A 22,443-nucleotide genomic window follows, 5' to 3' on the forward strand; every position below is an offset into this window, starting at 1 on the left:
CAAAATTCTTCAAAAACTGAATTCCGGTAATAGAAAAATTAGTGTTTCTTTTTCCATAATTCGAATTGAATTGGTATTCCTTTTAGGGCGTTCATTTAAGCCTTAGTTTACTATTTTATTTTCATTCAAGCCTTAGTTTACTATATTATTTAGGTGCTATTATTCCTTCGTCTTCACCGATTTCAGTCGGGAGAAGGCGTGGCTTCTTCAGCTACTCAGCTAAACACACACGTGTTTAGAATGAGATTTTCGCTTTCACACATTTAATTTCGGTTGTTTTTCAGTTAATTTGATACAAAAAAGTTTTCTTTTTTTTGCAATGTCTTATTCAAACCTTGTGAAGAATATAGTTCTTCGGGATCGGATACCGATATTTCTGCATACAAATAGTGAAATTGATGCTGACAATGATATTTCTTCGTATAGGAACCGGAAGCCGTTATGTTTAGAAAACCTTCCGCGTCATCCCCCAAGGTTTCCTTTTCCGCCAACACAAGTAAGTGCAACATTTGATGCCTCAGATTTCGCACAAATACCTGAATAAATATTATGAGCTGTGTTTTGATAAAAATTTCTTGCATTTTATCACCACAGAAATATGAACAACAATGTAGTCAAAGCCAAATCTAAAATTAAAGAACAGAGCAAAAGTATGGGTTCCATCGAATGAGACCGAAATAAAAATTTATCTCGCCTTAAAATATTTTAGAAAGTTTTATTAAGATGTTTCTAAACAGCTGTAGAGATGCTTCGGTCGAAAATGGGAGCGTGTTAAAACTCGATTCTTCCGTCATATTAAGGCGTGTGTCAGGTTTCAGATAATAAAAAATAATATCTGCATTTTATGAACAATGAAGATGTTTCTCTACTGACACATCCTAATGAAAAACGTTAAAAAAATTTCGCCGATTTTTTTATCATCTGAAAGAAATACATTTTTTCTATACATTCCTGATCGCGATGTCACTGTAAATGAAAATCTGATGCTGTATAAGGGTAGAGTGCGGAGGATCTAATACAAGCCACTAAAAAGATGTCGCTTTGGTATCAAGACATTTATGTTATGCTACAGTAAGACTGGGTATTGTTCTTTCCAGTATTATTTATACAGGAATGGACATAAAGCTTTTTATAGTGATTTTGGACATCTTGGTATGTCTAGTTAAAGGGTTATGTCACTGATGACAACAACTGCTAGGCAAAGGTCTGATGACGGATAATTATTATACTTCTCTACAGCTGGCTCACGTACTGGTGCAAGAAATCTACTGATATATACGGCACAGTACGTTCAATTAGAAAGGAGTTGCCATCTGATTTCAAAAACAAAATTAAGGAAGGTGATTTTTTTCGCTTTGAACGTGGAAAAGTGAAAGAAATTGAAGCCAAAAGTAGTTCATAACTACATAAACCCTATGAGAGATGTTGATAAAGTTGATCAATATGTTACAGACAACCCGGTTGCAAGACAACAGAGTAACAAGCATTACCAAAAGTTATTTTTTCTCCTAGATCAGGCATTATGGCATTACGTTTTTGCGTAAATTCAGCAGGAGGTGCGAAAAATAATATGAACTACAGAATACCAATTGCCGAACAAACGGTCGAAAAAAGTAAGCCGAATGTTCAGTTGTCAGGGCGTCCTAGTGTAAGGTTGCTGTTAACAGATAGACACTTTCAGAACATTTCACCAACGGGGAAAAATCTACTCCAACCAGACATTGATGTTATCGTAAACCCGATGAAGGAGGAAGAGGATACGACATAAGACTCGAGTTATTCCAAAGAGTGCAATCAACGGTTGTCAGCAGTACATTGTGTTGCACTTTATCATACTGTAAAAGATTTATAAAATTTGATTATTCAAAATCCCACTGTTGTAATAATATCGGTTTACTTAAATTTAGCTTCAAAATTTTGTTTAGCTTGCTGTAATTCAATATCATATGTCTCTAACCTACTACTTTATTATGCGTATGTCAAAGTAGCAAGTATAGTACTTATTGCTTTTAATTCTTTTCTTTTTAACTATAAGATTTAACGATAAGAAATAAGAATAATAAAGATAAACTAAGTAAAGATTAAATGTTGAATTGTTCATGTAATGATGCACAATCACAGGTAGTCCTTTTACACAGAGTTCCTCCGGCGTTGATAGAATACATTAGTACACAGCTAGTTTTAAATAATATGATCATCTAAAGTCATCACAGCTAAAGGCGAAACATAAAAAGAAGAATCAAAACTCCGTAAACTCTTGAAGACATACGAGCCGTCTGCTCGCATCTACCCTCCGCACTCGACCACGTCTGGAAGCTATCTCGTGCTGTCTGGAATGATTCGCGCTGAGCTATGCTGATGACGTCAGCTGGTATTCTAATTCAGCATCGGGCGTTGATGACTCCCACATTTATGGGCACCAAAGACAAAGATACCCCCTGAAATGCGCCAACTGTCTTCAAGTAGGACACACCGCAAATTATCGCGGATGTGAAAAATTCCCAAAACCTAAGACTAAACCAAATACTAAAACCTACGCTGACAGATTGGTAACAAATAGATCTTTCGCACAAGCCTTAAACTCAGGACTGGCTCCGGAATCCATCCTAGAGGCAAAGCAAGTTCTTAATGAGCTTAAAATGTTTGTAGAACTAATCAAAGACACTGGACTTCCACAAATGTGTAAATTTCTAATCTTCTAAAATCTACTTTCAAATCTTCTAATATTCAACACAGTACAACGGAAACTCCTGTTAATGGAAATTTTCTCCGACCACTTACACCAATCTCATGCGCAGTGTGGAATGCTAATGGTCTGCACAACCGAATTAATGAACTTAATCATTTTCTACAAACACATGATATTGACATCGGAATAATCACAGAAACGCATGCCCAGGCATGTCACCGTCTTCATATTTCGAACTATCATGTGTATAAATGTAACAGGACAACACATCGCGGCGGCGGTGCTGCGATTTATGTCAAACGTTCATATCAATCCTGCCTCATCAGTGAATTTAAAGACAATAGCAGTGAAGCAGTTACTGTAGCCATCACCCTTCCCTCTTATGGTAAAATTCATTTTTGTGGATTCTACAACCCACCCAACAGTTATCAAAGGCTCGATACTGGATACTCTCCTCCCAAGTGACGCCCCTGTGATTTTAGCTGGAGACCTAAATGCTAAGCATTCTGCATGAAGTTGTCGAAGCAGTAATTTAAATGGTAAAACACTTTACAACTATATTCTCAACCATCTGATAGCTATCCATGCACCGAATGAGTACACTTACCGGCCAGAGAGGATTAAAACATGGGACATTCTTGATATACTTCTCACTACTAAGACTATGGCAATACACCTTAATGTTATGCACGAGATGACATCTGATCACCTGCCTTTTATTGCTACGCTTGGTGTTTATATGCAGAAAAGTGCTAAGTATAGAACTATTACTGACGGGTGCTTATTTGATAATTTTATGAAAAATAGAGTTATTCATTTTGATAATGTGTGTACTGATAGTGGACTCTGCAGTCGACTGACTCACCTCACATATTCAAGCTACTTGTGATGAAGCTAGTGAAAAAATTGCTATTAGCGAAAATGTTTATCGTCTGCTTAAAACTATAAGAGAAATGATGAGACAGAGAAATAGACTTCGAAAATCCTATCATGTGACATGGGACCCGGCAATCAAAAGAGACTATAATAAAATTAATAAAAAGATCAGTAAAGCTATCAAATACTATAAAGAAGAACTTTGGGCGGACAAAATAATTAATCTTAACATAAAAGACGGCTTTTTCTGGACATTAATTAAAAGCATGAAGATTAATTATACAAGCAACCGTCCCCTTCATTATAATAACTCCATTGCAACTACCAACCAAGAAAAAGCCGACTTACTTGCAACACATCTCCAAACTCAATTTCTTCCTAATGTTTGGCCTGCAAATCTAGACATTGGAAAAGAAACACTTCTCAAAATCAAAGATTGGCTTAATGCTCCTACTGTTAGAAATATTAGAAATCTTACTAATCCCGCAGAAGTGAGTGAAATCATCAGAAAACTTCACCCCAAGAAAGCCCCGGGATCAGACGGCATTACGAATAACTCCCTCAAGCATCTACCCAGGAACGTCATTGCTAAAATTACCAGCATTTTTAATGCATGCATCTCTAACTCCTATTACCCAAGCTCATGGAAGATAGCTAAAATTATCATGATTCCCAAACCGGGGAAAATTCAACTGCAATCTGATGGTTTCCGCCCAATTATCCTTCTTCCGAGTCTGAGTAAAGTTTTCGGAAGGATCCTGCTCGCTAAAATGAAAATCTATCTCACCTTACTACCGCCTGAACAGTTTGGATTCAGAGCTCAGCTTTCAACTACAAAACAGCTTGTCAGGCTAACTGAATTGTCAGGCAACTGAAGGGTCAGCACTGCAATGTAACAAAATGTTGCTATCCTCATGTTAGACGTGGCGAAAGCATTCGACCTCGTCTGGCATGAGGGTCTGATCTCCAAACTTATCGATTTCAATTTTGAAAGAGAACTTGTTCTTATTATCTTATCTTTCATCACCTGCAGGAAATTCAAAGTGACTGTACACGGTTCCTACTCCTCCGAGCGCCCAATACTCAGTGGAATTCCACAAGGAAGTGTTTTAGGACCTATTTTTTACCTGTTTTATGCTGCGGACTTTCCAACTGTTCTTCACAGCAATAATTACATCTTAGCGTGTTATGCAGACGACACTGCATTAGCAGTAAAGTCTGCTAATGTGAATCATGCCATCCGTAAACTTCAAGATCACATCCCGCTCATCGAAGAATGGTGTAAGAACTGGAAAGGGTAAATTAAAGCCTCTAAATCTCAGCTTCTTATCATCCGCAGGAGGAAAAGAAATAGAAACTAAAAAATCAACTCAATCTTTTCAAGGAGCCTATTCCTGTTATGGAGCACAATACCTTGGTGTGATTTTAAATAGTAAAATGACTTGGACAAATCATATCAATCATGTAAGACAAAAAAAGATCTATGTCATAAAAAGTCTGTATCCCATGCTAGGCCGTTTCTCCAAACTTAGTTTAGAGAAAAAGATACTTATCTACCTGTCAATCTTACGACAAATAATAACCTATGCTTCACCAGCCTGGGCCACTGTGTCTGCGTCTGATTTAAAGAAGCTTCAAGTAATTCAAAATCGCATCTTAAGACACATAACCAACGCACATTACTTCGTACGCAACGATGTTTTACACAAGGACCCCAAAATTGAGACTATGGACAATTTCCTTCGTAAAACTAATAAGAATTTCTACAGGAAAGCTAAGGATTGTGAGCATCTAGACAATGAAGCAGCATTCACCAGAGCCAGGAGTTGGGAGGGGGCCTCCCAACTCCTGTCTTCATTGTCTGTGCCTTATGACTTGCTACTAATTTCTCCAGATTATAGTGCTTTCCTGAGACTTGTACATATGTAAATAGTGATTATCTAATCAAGAACTTTATGTTTTATTATTTTGCATTTTATCTTATATTCTCTCTTTTATTTTGTATTGTATCGTATTTACAACATAATGAACTGCACCATTCAGATGTCATCTCTTGCTCACGTGACGTTGGTCACATCCCCTTCTACACTTTAGCTATCCTGCACCGCCCATGGATCTTATAAGAGATAGACCAACCCAGTGGGCGGGGCGCGCGTCACCGACATGTCGGCAAGAAAGAGTAGGGACGATCTGGTTTACTTTAACACTGAAACCTATGGCGTTTGTATCACATAACTCTTTTTAATTATTAAATGTGATAAGTTGTATAGTGATGACATTATGAAACACACCGTTTTTTCCAAATAGGATTTAATATATCTCATTAAAGCACTTTTTACTGCATTCCTCTCACATTCATGCCGCATATTATGTATACTCGTGAAAAAGCGCACAAAGCTTTTAAGGGGGCACAGTACCTTTGCGTTAAACTGAAATAACGTTAAACACGACTAAACGCTACCTTCTGATACACAAATAATATCATAATAATTTCTATTTTTTGCTTATAGATGTGAAACACACACCATTTTCAACATTGTGTTCAAAAATAAAAACTTCAATAATAATTTTAAAATTATTGATTTAAAATACTCATGATTAACAGATAAATAAAAATCAATAAGTACGGCGCGCATCATAAAATTTAAAAAAAAAGTATGCACAAAACAATTTTTGGTCAAAATCCTTTTAGAATATATCTAACTTTAATTTAAAACCAGAATATATTAAAAAAACTACTTAAATTTATAAAATGGTAAAAGAATTTTAAAAAAGTAAAAATTATCAAAATATTTCGATACTTTTTAATCAAAAATTTAAATTTTTTTATCAAAATATGATATTTTTTGGTTTTAACATGTAGATAATATAAAGATACACATATGATTCAATTTTCATGTATTAATCATATACACACTGGTGAGGAAAAATTAAGGACGAGACGGTTTTTTCAAAAAACACTTTGTACAAAAGCTTTCCAAATCAACACATTTAATACCATAAGATCCCCAATACGTAAGAACATGAATAATGTAAGCAACACTTACTAAAAGAGAAATCAGAGGGATAAAAAGAAGCTTTATTGAAAAAGTAGCATGGAGCTCAATGCGACTGAAGACCGAAACATCCCTGTCATGGGTGTTCAGCAAGAAACATCCGGTCTTAGGGTAATAGGGTATCCGGTAATAGGGGATATGATCTCCCCTGACTGCTAGGCAAGTTTCACAGCGTCTGCCCATGCTGAGAATGAGGGTGTCAATGAGTTGTTGAGGCATTGCTGCCCATTCGTCTTGCAGCGCCAATCGTTACTGGTGGGAAGGTACGAGCTGCCAAACGTCTGCCTAGAAAATCTCATACATGCTCGATGGGATTCAGATCCGATGTTCATGCCGGCCAATCCATACGTTCAATATCCTTACTCTCTAAGAGCTGTTCGGCAGCTACTGTGCGATGACATGTTGCATTGTCGTCCATGAAAAGGAACTGAGGACCAATAGCGCCTCTAAAAAGACGCACATATGGAAGAAGAATCTCGTTAAAATAACGGGTCCAAGATGTGAAGGTCTGTACGACTACCAAGCATGATGCCTCCCCAAACGAGAACAACGCCACCTCCATACCTGTCCCTTTCAATGATGTTAGAGGGATGATTGCGGCTTCCCCGCTCTCTCCAGATGAGTAAGCGATGAGAATCGCTACTCAGACTAAATCTGCTCTCATCTGTAAAGAGCACTCGTCCCCATTCATTGTCTCTCCAATTCCGGTGTTCCCGGCACCACAGAGAACGCCTTCTCCGATGGGCAGGCATTAGAGGTACACACCGTACAGTGCGTCGTGCAAACAGACCACCACCGTGCAGTCTTCTGGCCACGGTAAAACGCGATATCGGTCGTCCTGTCGCCTGTGTCGTGTGTCTAACGATTTCTCCCGCTGTCTTCCGTTTTCTTCTGGCCTGTAAGGCAATATATCGGTCATCTGCGGGTGTGGTTCCTCGTGGACGACCACTGCTAAATCCTCGGATAACTGTTCCTGTAGTTTGAAATTGTCTCCAAAGTCGTGAAACGATGCTGTGAGCAATTCCGAACTCTGCAGCCACGCTTGTCACACTGCGGCCTTCCTCCAACTTCCGAATGATTCGACCTCGGGTAAAAGCATCCAGATGTCGTCTAACAGATTGACTATTCGCCATTTCTCGCTGAGGCAGCATCTCGGTGTGATTTTAACTGCTATACGGCGTGCAATCTCTTTGCCAGAAAGACTGATCTTACACCGACAACATGCTTTATACTACTCAGACACTCCCCCATCACGTCTACCTGCATATCTGCGCATGTGCTACCGTACACCACCTTACTTAATCTCCTGATTGGTCTTTCTGTCCGCTCTGCCTCTTCGTTCAGCTGATATGCTAATTTTTAGACTTCGTCCTTAATTTTTGCACACCAGTGTAGTTTGAAAGCAATTATGCGCGCAATCTTAAAATTTAACATTTTGAGAAAACTCAATTCAGTTCCTTATTTATATTTTAGTAACATTAATCAAAAGGCTCCAGGTGCATAAACAACTCCTTCTTTTAGCTTATTCATTTCATCTTGTTTCTTTTTCTCCCTTCACTTAGCTATACGAGCCTCTAAACTGTTAATCAGCGCTCGTTGCTTAGCAAATTTTAAGCGAAGTTCATCTGCCCTTTTAGCAAATGTTTGGCTTTCAGCACCAGATGTCAATTGTAATTCACTAATCAAAGATAAAATTGCACATTTTCCGTGATTGAAGCTTGCTACAGCTAAATTTACTGCAATTTCCACAATGTTTTTTGCAGAATTTGTTGTTTTGGGGCAAAATGTCCAAATCAATGAATTTAACGATTCATTCGCATTTTGCGTTCGCCCGCCAATACACCTTTTTAACAAGTCTGGGTGAGACAGATCTTTAAAATTAGGCTTTACGGCATCCATAACTGCCACAGGTACAGATTTTTTATGTTTAAAATTTTCAGTGCACCAGTAAAAAAAGCTTTTTTGTATTGACACCAAGAATCTGCTCCATCTGGACAAAAATCGTGAATTGCTTCGTTATCATTCGAGCGTTTATGATACCATATAGCCCATACTGCTTTCAGCATATCACGATAGTTGTTACAGTGTTTTTGTATTGCATTACCATAATACGTAGTATGTTGGTCGATCAAGACATCGGTAAAACGACCTTTACCACAAAGAGTTTTTCCGTCACTTAGCTTTTTTCGACGAAATTCACTTTTTAATTTTCTTAAACGTGTACCCATTCTTTTTTGAAAATGACCAACACATTCTATTTTAGAAATGGGATCACTATATGTCTTATTATTCGAAAGTGTTAAATAAGTTTTACAGTCACCATCACCAATATAGTTCACATAACGAACACCATATTTTTCTTCTGATCGAGAAAACATTTCAACCATCCCGTTCACTTCCATCTTGGCAGATGATCCCGAAAGATTTTTTGCACACACTTTCGCGTGAAGACGTTTCCATTCTAAATAGTTTTCTGTTGAACGAAAATCTTTCGTAGTTTTACAACCTCTACAGTGCGCACTAGAAGTATATCTGTATATAACCTTGCCTGTCTCACTGCCAATAATAGACGTCACACCGAAACGTGACGAATGGCCCCTAGTTTTCCAGGTGCCATCGCCACTAACTGTCAAATCCATAGAACCAGTCAAATGGACCTCTTCATCAGCTGCATTTTCATACTTTTTTCTGCAACAGTTTATGTAGCTGTATGTATATGACTTACAATCTTGTCATAAGATTTTTGTGCGACAGGCGATGGTAATTCCATAAGTCCACGAAATGTTTTACACTCTGCTAGTACTTTGCCAATGCACCTCATGGCCAGAATAAATCGTCTATTTAAGTCAGAAGCATTCTGTTTTTTTCCAACCATCTTAGAGTTTTTGAAAGAGGAAATTATTCCACAAGAGCTGCATGTAACGTTGATTTTTATCGTCAGCCCATAATTTATTTCTGAATTTATATGTATTTTATTATGGCATATTGAACAACATAAACATTGTTCTAATGCTGAAAATAACAGTTTTTTATCGATAATAGCATAACCATCAAAATAATTAGTAATTAATCTTCAAACCTAGCCGCTTAGGTAGTTCAGAAACTTAAGGGGAGTTTTCTATTTAATATCCCAGCTATTTACAGATGTTTTAATCGTATTTAAAATGTTTGCATTCATGATTTTCATTACTAACGACTGTTCATATATCTAATTGTTTACTCTAAAATGTTGTATTTATACCTTAAGTACATCATTTTTTCATTGTTAAATTAATCACGTTAGGCTATTTTCGTTGTTGAGCCAGAGTGCTAATTTATGTTATCTCTATATTTGGTACTGCATTATCTCTTTAATTGCCTACATTAATAAGCGTATATGTGATATTACCTGTTGACAGTATCTAAGAGTTGACAGAGTTACAGTTGACAGATTCTAAGTCTTAAACAACTGCTTTATTTTTGTAAATCAATTTCTCAGTAATGAATTGTGGTATTTTACCATCTAAAGAAGTATTTATTATCTTAGAATATATTACTGCATCATTCTATATTATTAATTTTGTTTAATTGCATTAATTAGTGTTTTGATTTTGTATTAGCATATGTATGTTTAATTTTTTTTCTAAATCCTGTATGTCGGCCATTTTGTCACCTACACCAAATCCTTGTTAATTATTTTGAAAAGCTGCATTTAAGACCTGTTACTTTACACCAATAAGTGTATAGTACCTTTATTATTAACCCTTAGCCTGTCGAGTAATTTTCTGCGAATCCTTTAAAACTGTCGCTAGTTTTGGACCGAACTCCCCGTAAAATGTCGCGAAAATAACCCTAAACCTCTGAAAATTGCCAAGCAGTTCTTTTGTTATTTCCCATCCCTCCCAGAATTTTAGATCAATTGTTCCGCCTAAAAGAAATTGATTGCACGGTAAACATTAGTAGATGCGAACTGTCAAGAACTTTGCGAATGAATAGCTTCTCTCTGACGAACCCTGGGGGTGCTCTAGGGTAATTGTCTACCAAATACTCCTCAACATTTCATGAGTAAACGGTATCAGAACTAAAAGGATATTCTTTCATACAAATATCTCATTTTCGAATAAATTGCTTTTAAAATTTGCCTGTTTTCATTTTTAATTTTTATGCATTTTATAAGCAAGTTACCCAGATTTCGAAGTCACTGATTTCATTGCAGATCGATTAAATTGCATTATAATTTATTAATAAAATCTGTATTAACTGGTACATGTTTCATTCCTTCTGTGACACTGTTACAACATTTAAATAGCATTATTTATTAGTTCTCTTGAATGTTACATTATTTTCCAATTTTTTTAGCATAAATTAAAAATCTTTAAAACATTAATCTTTTTCTATATTTTTTATTTGCATGCAAATAATAATTATCTTTTAACAGTTCTATAATTCCTTATAGATATATTCCTTTTTACCTTTTTATATTTTTAAGATGTTTAGCATAATATTCGAATAATTATTATAAAAAATGGTGTTTTATGATTTCTGCAAGTTTAATCAACGGAATATGATGTGACTTTTAAAACTGCTTTTTAAAGAAACTGATAGTGAAAAATAAGGTATATTTCAAACTTTAGGCTTCTCTTATGCTCAAATTCGAATCTTTTTCCGAAGGAATGGTGTTTTCTGGAAAATTATTTTTAATTTGTTTGTTTATAGTTGAAAAATTTATAGAAAAGAATTTTTAAACCAACTTAAATATTCACTAACTTTGTGACTAAATGTCTAAAATTCAGTGTAAAGGAAAGCATTTTTAAAATTATACGTGGATTGCTGATTTGAAAAAGGATAGGTCTTAAATATGACTTATTTAACGAAAACAAAGATTTGGATTATTTAAGGACAGTTGTTTGAATTTCAATGCAAACTATATCAGCTTCAAAATAATACACTCTTCTTTTCTTTCTCCAAAATAATACACACTTCCTCTTTAATGGTATTCTTGCAGAACTTAGAAATTCATGCAGCTTAAAAATTTATTATTAATTGACTGAGTTTATAAATTCTTACTTTTCTGCCACTGAAACACTAAACTTGATGTGAAATAGGATTAAAACATTACTTTTATAACTTATAAGGTATTTTCTCACTCCTTTCTTTAGGCCTTCGTAGTGTAATCGTTAGCACATTGGGCGTCTATTCGAGAGGTCCAGGTTCGAGTCCTGGCTAGGGCATTGCACATTTTTCATGTTTCTTATTTCAAAAATAACCTAATGACTCTTCAGTGGCACTCGAACTAAAAAAGGTGATGCATGATGATTCTTCACCATCCTGATATGGCGATCGGGTACCCTAATCCCCAGTCGCTGTTTAAAAGGGAGAGTACATAAGGTATTTTCCCCCTCCTTTCTTTATACCTTCGTGCTGTAATGGTTCGCACACTCGGCGTATATTTGAAAGGCCCAGGTTCAAGTCCTGGCTAGGGCATTGCACATTTTTCATGTTTCTTACTTCAAAAATAACCGAATGACTCTACAAACTGAAAGCTGCAAAGCAATTATGTAACATAATTAATATCACTATGCAATGTTTTATTACACTTTATCTAAGTTATTATGCATGAACTAAACAATGTTGTTGTTTATTAACTGACATAAGTAATATAATCGTTCAATATGGTATTTTTGTATAGAAAAGTAAAGTATTATTGTAAAGAAAGTGTATCGTCGAATGTTTTGTAATAAATAAAGATTGCATTTAATAATTATGATAATGTGTTTAATAAAGGATATGAGTAATTAAATATATATTATGGGATTCATTATCAGGGAGGTATTTCTTTTCTAGTGATAATTTTCCCAGTATTCATTTTTTGCAACATTTTTTTAAGCTCTAAATAAATGTCTTGTTTGAATATAGCATTAAGTATTTACACCAAACTCCTAACCAAAGAAAATGCCATACAAGGAAGGATCATTAACTTTTATTTAGAACAAATATTTTTATTATTTTAATGCTGTTAATAATTAATATATAAAAATAAATTAAGTTCACTATAGTGGATTGAATAAGTCTGCTGAACGTTGGTAGTTTGTGACGAGTTTGGGTCCTGGCAACCAAACTGGTTAACTGCTTGAGTCTTTATGATTTTTCTCATGCGTAACCTGAATTTAAATCATTTTTATTTAGTTCAATTTCTATTCTTCCTTTCATGACTGAAGCGCGGAAATATCAATTTTTTTTTCTATTTTTCTATTGCAATTTATATTTCTGTTTTTCAGTACTTTTTCATTGTGAATTGAAACAGTAAAACCTTTAAAATCTTTCTTATTCTCCATTTATGTATTAGCAACAATTATTTTTACAATTATTTTTAAAAATACCTCTACAGTTTTCTTATTTTAATAAATATTATTACAAAATGCATAGCGTATGATTTGATGAATAATTATACACAAATAATTACTTTATTAGTTACACTAAATTTTATCAACTTAATTTGATGTGAGATTTAAAGAAGTTAAATTTAAACAAAATTCAGAATTACAAATTAAGGAGATTAAAATATTTTCATGTATTTTTTATACTGACAATTACGTCTTCTTTCAAAAAGAGGACTTTCTGTAGGAAACAAGAACAAATCAACCTTACATACGGGAAAAACAAACACGCTGCCATGCCATTCGCCTGGGTTTCAACCGAAAGTATATCGAACTACCAGTATTCAACAATTCAACAGTCTTTAACTTCTCGTCTACTGATGAGGCTTCGATCATGAGAAAATTGCAATATTTTTTAACATCCTCACAAAATCTCAAACAGTGAGCGTAGAAGGATTCTGACTCTCTTGCTTTCATGTTTCATTTGAAAAGTAAAATCTGCAGCACTAGATGCTAGCAGACTAATACGAGTTTTATGTGAAAATCACTGAGTTAGTATGTAAATTATTTTAAGCTTCAGAATAATAAGTACACTTGCAAAAACATTCATTGCATTATCGTATTTTCATAAGAGATAATTTTATCACGTTTCTTATAGTAATATTGTATTTTATTATTCTTGGGGAAAATGCCAAAAGAAATACATTGTTGTTTATGTTTTTTTTAAAGCTTTGAGAGAAATTATATAATTTCAAGTCATATTTGTAACGAAAGTTATTTATGCATTAACAAGGCTTGTTGACTTGAATAATAATGTTACCTCTACACTTAATAATTTGTGTTATAAAAGATGCATTGAATGTGTAATATTTTAAAGAGATATTGAGAATTAATAGAATAAACCATGAACTGGATTAACTGGATTTTCGAATATAAATTTAAGCTATACTTTTAATGAAGAAAATCCTGAACATATATACAAAACCTTACTTACGCTGATTAATTTTCTCCACGCATCATACAGAATCGTACTTCTAATTCGAAAACATTTTGAAATATATCGTATAAATACCATTTATTCTCTAAGGAGCTGTATACGCAATCGAAATAGAAAACAGACTCTTTTTGTACATTTTTTTAAGTAGATTTATATATAGCTAATAGCCAACGTACTAGTAAATATTAGTGTACATTTTGCCATGAATAAAAAAGTATTAAATAGTTCTCATAATCCAAAGTATTTCAGTATAAGGTGCAAATATCCCCCTTATACTGAAATAATGTTATACTAGAACTGGTACAGTTTTTCCAGAGATACTTTTTCTGGGTGTATTTTTTACAAAACTATCCTCTTCTAGGAATATTTTTTCCGGTTTTTTATTTTGTATGAAGAAGTAGCAGCGGTGAATTCTAAATAAATACCATGATCTAATGTAACATTCTGCTATTCAACTAAACTGCCAAAATTTGTAGTAAAAAGCTCATTAAACAAAAAATTTACCGGGCTAATTTTTATTGTTCACGATTTTAATCCTGATCTATGATATACAAACAGTAATTTAAGACACCATGATTGAGTGAATATAACCACTGAACACTGGTAGTTCGTCAAGATTTAATTCCTGGTATTGGGAGCGTAAAAAATATTTATTTGGGACTTTCATGAGTAACATGCTATGAAATCGCTTTCCTCGTCAGAGGGCGAGTAATCACTTGAACACTGGTAGTTCGATTTGTGTGAGAATCCGTGGAATTAATTGGTTACATGAATATCTTCGTGATTTTTCTGAATGTAGCATAAATACATGCCAATTTCCTTTCGAAAGTAATTCTCGAAGGTCTCTTTTCCCTGAGACCAGTGGTTAACAGCTGAACCTGGACGGAAATATCTTACTAGATACGAATCCCGGTGAACTATAAGACTGATTGGATATTCCCATGATTTTTCCCAAAAGTAAGTAAATATGATCCCTTTTCTCTTGGAAAGCCCTTTCTCTTAGCTATATATTTATCTGTGTTCTGACGCACTAAATTAAATAAATGTCACAAAAGCCATTTTTTAAGAAAAAATAAGAATAAAAATTACTTATAATTTATTTATTCTGATTAAATATTGAAATTCATTCATTTCTGAATCCCACAATTACTCTTTCAATAAGTTGACTTTTTAGGACAGGCATATAAGAACTAACAATCAAGGATATTTAAATCTGGTGAAATTTTTCAACTTTGCAAAGTAACTGATAAATTTTAAAGTAATTTCAAATATCGTAAACCATGCTCAGGTTGTAGGAAATGTCTCACTCATCCTCTCTTTGATTGTAGACCAGGAGCCCTTATTCGTGTGAATGATGGAGGCGACGATACTACAATTAAAAGCAATACTGTTGTCGCCGATGTCAATCAAATGAGACAACAACACACTTTTCGATCTATTCTTTAGTGATTCTTTAGTGATATTTTACTCCGCAAGCAAAGAAAAGCTTCCAGTTTGAAGGAGGAAAGATGATTTCTTCCGATAAGTCTACGTTTTGAAAATAACGCGCGGAGAAAAGGCGGACCGTGGGAAATATGTTCACCCTTTAGAATTCTGAGTAAGTTTTAGAAGTAAAGGGAAGTGACTTCGTTGAAATGTTAATGAATTTAGCCTACAAACGGATAAATGTATCCTTACTTTTCCTGAGAGGTCCAATAAAAGCACTGCCTAATCATGTCGATCTTTATTTGAATACATGTAAATAAAGAATTCCGCTATGAATAGACACCTGATGAGGCTTTTAAAGCTATTTCTTGGGAAAGAAATTATTTTCCCTTTGATTGCTGCATTTAAAAGACAGTCCATACAAGAGTAGCTCATAGGCTTACCAAGTGGTGGCACTGAGCACTTGAAGAGTATTCGGTGCTTTCTTAGAAAATATTCAAGTCTGCAATCACCAATGCATTTTTAAAAGGTTTTCAGTTTGCCTTCATCGGGAATTTATTCTGAATCTTCATAATATGGACGTTACGCAGTTTTACTGAAAATGGCAGGTTTTGATGATGATGAATTTTCAATATCTTCTTCCTCTAGCTCATCGGATGACCAGCCGACATCAGGAAGTGAGTCGGAAGATGATATTTCTACCGCAAGGGATTGGTGTTACATTGACATATCAAATCCTCAGCCACCGCCTCCTCCCTTTCCTTTCAGTGGTTCTCCTGGAATAAAAATCAATATGCCTAGTGACGCAAATGAAGTAGACTATTTCAGTATTTTAATAGATGATGATATAGTAGATTTGATCGTTTTCGAAACGAACTCTTTTGCGGAGAAATACCTCAGAAATAATGCGTTGACCCCAAGTTCAAGAGCACGAACTTGGATTGAAACTAACAGAAATGAAATGAAAGTATTTTTATCTTTATTAATCTTACATGGAGTTATAAAGAAGCCGAATGAACAATTTTACTGGTCTAAACGACCTATATTAAGCACACCGGGTATTTCAGAAATTATGTATGCGAATCGCTTCAATGTTTTGATGAAATTTCTTCATTTTGAAGGAGATAATGACAATAACCAATGTCCAAATCCGAAGTTGAGAAAAATATACAACTTTTCGACTAAACTTCTCAGAAACTTTCAGAGAGCCTATACTCCACAAAGGGATATAAATGTCGATGAATCTTTAGTCGCATTTAAAGGAAACCTTGGTTGGAAACAATTTATACCGTCGAAACGAGCCAGGTTCGGAATGAAAATTTTTAACTTATGCGAAAGTGACAGTGGTTATATATGGAACAGCATAATTTGTACCGGCAAAAGTACTCGATTTCGCCAAGAATATGAAAGCTACGGGTTATCAATAAAAAGTGTTTTATCTCTTGTTCACAATTTGCTGAATCAAGGCTATTGTTTGGCTGTTGACAATTTTTATTCATCCCCACAACTTGCAGAACTTTTGATAGACCAAAAGACAGATGTTTTTGGAACAATGCGACAAAATCGAAGAGATCTGCCATATGAAATTCAATCGAAAAACTTAAAGAAAAGGGAAGTGGTTGCTTTCCAAAAAGGAAAAATGTGCGCGATTAAGTGGAAAGACAAAAAACCGATTTGTTTCTTAAGTACAAAGCACAACGCGGAAATGGCGGAAAGTATCACAAGATCTGGAACTCTGCTAAAACCAATTGTTGCTTTAGAATACAACTTAAAAATGGGGGCGTAGATAAAGCAGATCAGTGCCTCTCATATTATCCTGTGTACCGAAACAGACAAAGAAAATTCTATAAAAAGTTATTCAGACATCTCTTAAATCAAGCAGTTTGGAACGCATTTGTGCTATTTCAAAAATCAGGAAAAAATCTTTCGCAGCTGGATTTTTAGATTAAATTTAATAGAAAATTTAATTAAACAAAATAGAGACAGCACTGTCACTATGCGGAAGTCTAAAAATTTTTATAAATACTACGCTTGACAGAAAGGCATTTCCCATCTGAAATACCGCCAACAGAGAAAAAGGCAAGACCTTGTAAAAAGTGTGTAGTTTGTTCCACTAAATTAAATGAAAATGGCAAGAGACTGAGGAAAGAATCTAGGTATTACTGCCAAAACTGTGATGTGGCTTTATGTGTAACTCCTTGTTTTGAAATTTATCACACAATGGAGAGTTTTTCGTAAAGCTATGGTTAAAGCGTAAAGTTTTTGATTTCCTTCAATTATGCAAACCTATCTTGAGATTTCCGTTAATTTCAACTGCAGAAGTTCAGTGCATTATCTCTTCGTAGGAAAAGTAACTTATTTTCGATAATAAGAGATCGTGAAAATTTAACTTTCAAAATGTATCAAGCTTTTACGTATAAACTGACGCCTTTCGGAAGTATAACTTTGCTTATTAATTAGTCTTGCAAATTCTCTATACGTATTTAGGTGTCATGTTACCTACATATTGCATTCCGTACAAGTGTTTATTTTAGTGTTTTCATATATATCATTTTAGTTATAATTTTGAACTGCATTTGTACTTATATGAATTTCTGCACCATACGAATTTCGTGATTATTATTACTCCTTATGGTTTAACTGGAATGTATATGTTCTTTTCTTATTTATGAAATTTAAAGAATAATATTTTAATATGTCCTTTTAGTTATAATCTTGAATTGTACTTGTATTGAAATGGATTTGAGCATCAGAGATATTTCGCGATTCTCAAGAGTATTTAAATCGGAATTATATATACTCTTCCTTCCTTTATTTATTATAGTATTTTATATCATTTTAGTTATAATTTTGAACTGCATTTGTACTTAAATGAATTTCTGCACCATACGAATTTCGTGATTATTATTACTCCTTACGGTTTGACTGGAATGTATATGTTCTTTTCTTATTTATGAAATTTAAAGAATGATATTTTAATATGTCCTTTTAGTTATAATCTTGAATTGTAATTGTACTGAAATGAATTTGAGCATCAGAGATATTTCGCGATTCTCTATAGTATTTAAAATCGGAATTATATATACTCTTCCTTCATTTATTTATTATAGTATTTTATATCTTTTTAGTTGTAATTTTGAACTGTATTTGTACTGAAATGAATTTGTGCCTCATAGGTATTTTGTGATTCCAGTATTATTTAAATTTGAACTGTGATATATATATGCTCTTTCTCCACCTATTAATGAAACTTAAATTAGATTTTGCTAATCCTTTTAGTTATAATTCTGAACTGTTTTTGTACATAAATGAATTTGTGTATCGTAGGGTAATTCACGATTCTCAAAGTTCAAAACTTTCTTGTTACAATTACTTTCTAGACAAACTGAATATAAACCTAAATATTCAAATGCAATTTCATTTGTCTTACTTTTCTGTTTAAAGAAATTTTAGAAAAGAAGTTTTAGAAATATCGTAGTATCACTTTTATACGTTAGTATCACTTTTATACTTGCTTGAATTGTTTAATAAATCATTGAATTGTTTTATAGATTGAAAATTACCGCTTGCTTAAATGTGTACTAAACAGAGTGATATTTTAAGAATTTGTTTCGCTTTTGCTCCCATTATATGTACAATTATTATAACATAAATAATTGCCCTAAATTCTAAAGCACATTTTAATACATTTTATTTGCCGCATTAGGGTAAGATGCTTCTGTATGGGCAAATTAATAATTTAATGCTGACCTTTTAGTTATTTTATCTTAAAATTTATTTATTATTCATATTGCTACACACATCCAGGCAATGTGTATGTCCCATGTGTAACACATATGAACACGTGTAATAATAATAAATATATTAGTAATAAAATTGGAAAAAAAATTACTTACTCTTAATGGAAAGTTTTCACTTTCGCTTATTATACTTTATGCCTGTATTTGGTATATATGTATATAAAACTCGGCTTGAAAGCATTTCAACACATCTTTGAGAACAAAATGCAATTATGATGTCTGATATAGTGAACTTTTATCAACAACTGAATCTTAAATAAGCCTTTAAATTTATAATATTGTTATTTTTTATCATTGCAATATAGGGAGTCAGCATACTTTTAAATAATATTTTTAAAATGTTTAATGTCAGTGAGAATGTTAGTAGAATATATATCACATGCTTTTTTTTGTGTGTGTGGCTTGTGTGCTATTTCTAAGCATAAGTATTATAGTTATTTGTATTCTTAAAATGCTTTTGCATAAAAATTAAGAATCGAAACATACTTCGCTCAAATATGTTGATTACACTCTTTGTATATGAGCTAGTTTTTTAAAATTAAATAAATTTATATGGTAGTGTGAGGTCAGTATCGTGAATCGCTTTCTATTTTTCTCCTTTTTGAAGGGAACAATCTGAAATTAGCTATAGAAAATATTGTAATAACCGAAGAACTAACTATTAATAGAACCAAGCAAAATTTTTTTAATTTAATGTCATTGGTTTACACTCTCCATTGTCCTTTTTTAATCCGCGGCCCACCAGCGGCCGAGCGGTAAAGTCGCTGAGTTTCAAATTGATGCGCTTCTGCTTACATTAAATTATATATATATCCTTTACATTACATTGTAGAGACATTAGGTATTTTTTTGAAATCAGGAAAGATGAAAAATTAGCAAACGCCTTCGCCGGGAATCGAACCAGGCCCTCTGGAATACCGGGCCAGCGGGCAGAACCACTGCACCACGAAGGCAGGCTAGGAAGGCGGGAGAAATATCTTATATACTCCCTCTTTAAAAGAGGGGCTGGGGTTTTTAGGGGACCCAATCGCCAAATTCTGGGTGAGGAGAATCATCATTCAACACCCTTTTAGTTCGGGCGCCAGTGTAAAGACATTAGGTTAATTGGAAAACCCGTAGAGATGAAAAATGAGCAATGCCTTCTCCGAGAATCCAACCACGGACCTCTGGAATACCGGCCCAGCGTGCAGAACGACTACACCACGAAGGCACCCTAAGAAGGGGTAAATACCTTATATACTCTACACCACGAAGGCACGCTAGGAAAGCGGGAGAAATACTTTATAAAATAACAGAAATATATCTGAAAATTACATTTGTCCTATCAAATAGCTGAGAAAAAATTAGTATACTCTTTTGTATGTTTTATTGCCAGTTCATGAGTATGCTCCAGATCTCTCTTCTCCGTTCAGGAATCTGAAAGAGAAACTGCCTTATTATTGTACGAAAAAGGTATTTGCGCTCTCGAAAATCCATAATTTGTACATTTCTCTAATGCAGCATTTTAAATAGAATGACGGTAAATTTCGTAGTTCTAGACAATCTAGAACTACGAAATTTAGTTCTATCATATTCAAACTGTCCTTTATAATATTTGCCATTTGTTGGGTATAAATTTAGAGCAGACTATGATTGCATTAAATATAACGCATACTTATAATCTGATGTTGATGAAGGAAAAAATTTACTATATTTCAAACTAATTACGAAAAGAAATAGACGAGAAGGAAAAAAAGAGCTAACGAGATTTTTCGCAGTTCTTATTATGCATCTGCATCAGGGACGAAGGAAGTAATTATTAAAAATTAAACATTTGCGAAAAGTATGTCCAAGGAAGTTAATCCTACACACTTTAGATCCATAGATTTTTAAAGAACAAGAAAATAAAAGAAATATAGCATTTATAGTTTGAAAACATCAGTTTGCCGCCCAATGCTTCAAATAAAAATTAACCACTGAAACACTTTTTAAGATAAATATCAATAAAATTTAAGCTTTTACTCCCTTCTTCTTTGAAACAATAATGCAATCTGCTCTTATCAATTTATAAAATTAAATACTTTCTATTTACTCATAAGACCAAATAAAAGACAAATATATAAAATTGAAACTCAAAATCAATCAAAATTTGAATTTTATGAGATCCATGGATTGTTTTTGTACTTCTTTATGGAAAAAATGTTATAAGCCAAAAAATATCAAACTATTAAAAAAAGTATATTACAATTTACCATTGAAATGTAAAAAAAAAAAAAGGAATAGGTATGATGGTTTTTCAGTATACATTATAATATTTATTATGAAGTAATATGTATGTTTTTTGGGAGCTGTAAGATAATAACGTACATAAACATTAAAGGTAGGAATTTTGCAACTGAACGTTATCATAAGATGTTAGAAGCCTATTTTATTTATGGCACTCATGGTACGAAGAAACGCTTAGTGAAAAATGTTGCAATGAACTCCAGATAAAATGGCTTTTTGATTTTTGCTGTACTGAGCAACGATTTTTTAATAACGGACAAGATTTATCGCTAGATGAAAATAATAATATTTCTTCCAGTTGCTTAAAAATAGATGACAGTACAGAAAAATATTTTCATTCTAAAATTAATTTATACATTATTAACCTTCTAAAACCTGGCTTAAATTCTCATAATATAACCTTTAGAACGGCGCCATCCCAAACACTTTTTCCCCCTCCTTTACTGTCCCCTAATGAGAAAAGCCGTAGGAAGTACTTTCTTACCTCCATGGTTAGGCTGGATATTTGTCCCTATGCAGGAAAATTTACATGTTTGTCAGACGCTGGACAATAATCTAGAATAGGTTACTATATTTGCGACTTTTTCGAGGTTTATTTTGATTTAATTTAGGCTAAACTGTATTTATTTTTAAAGAACAAATGTATAGGATTTTTATATAAATTTACTATTTCTGATCAATCTGGGTAATCATTTGTGAATTTTATGTCTTTGTTTCTTCTAGAAATTAGCAAACGAGAACAGAACTTGACAAATATGAACTAGCTTTATATGCCTGAGAGTCCGAATGCAGTATTTGATAATCTATTTTCATTAATAAAATAATACTAATGAATAAGTTAATGAAATAATAATAATAATGAATTCATAATAATATTCATTACTATTACATGATTCGAATTTGATTCATTACTATTTGATTTTTGAGGTGATAATAAAGCTTTAAATCTTTTTTTTTTTTTTTTTTTTTTTTTTTTTTT

Source organism: Stegodyphus dumicola, chromosome 5, assembly GCF_044657685.1.
Source record: "Stegodyphus dumicola isolate Sdum_Otavi_A_Nest chromosome 5, ASM4465768v1".
NCBI classification, from domain to species: Eukaryota; Metazoa; Arthropoda; class Arachnida; order Araneae; family Eresidae; genus Stegodyphus; species Stegodyphus dumicola.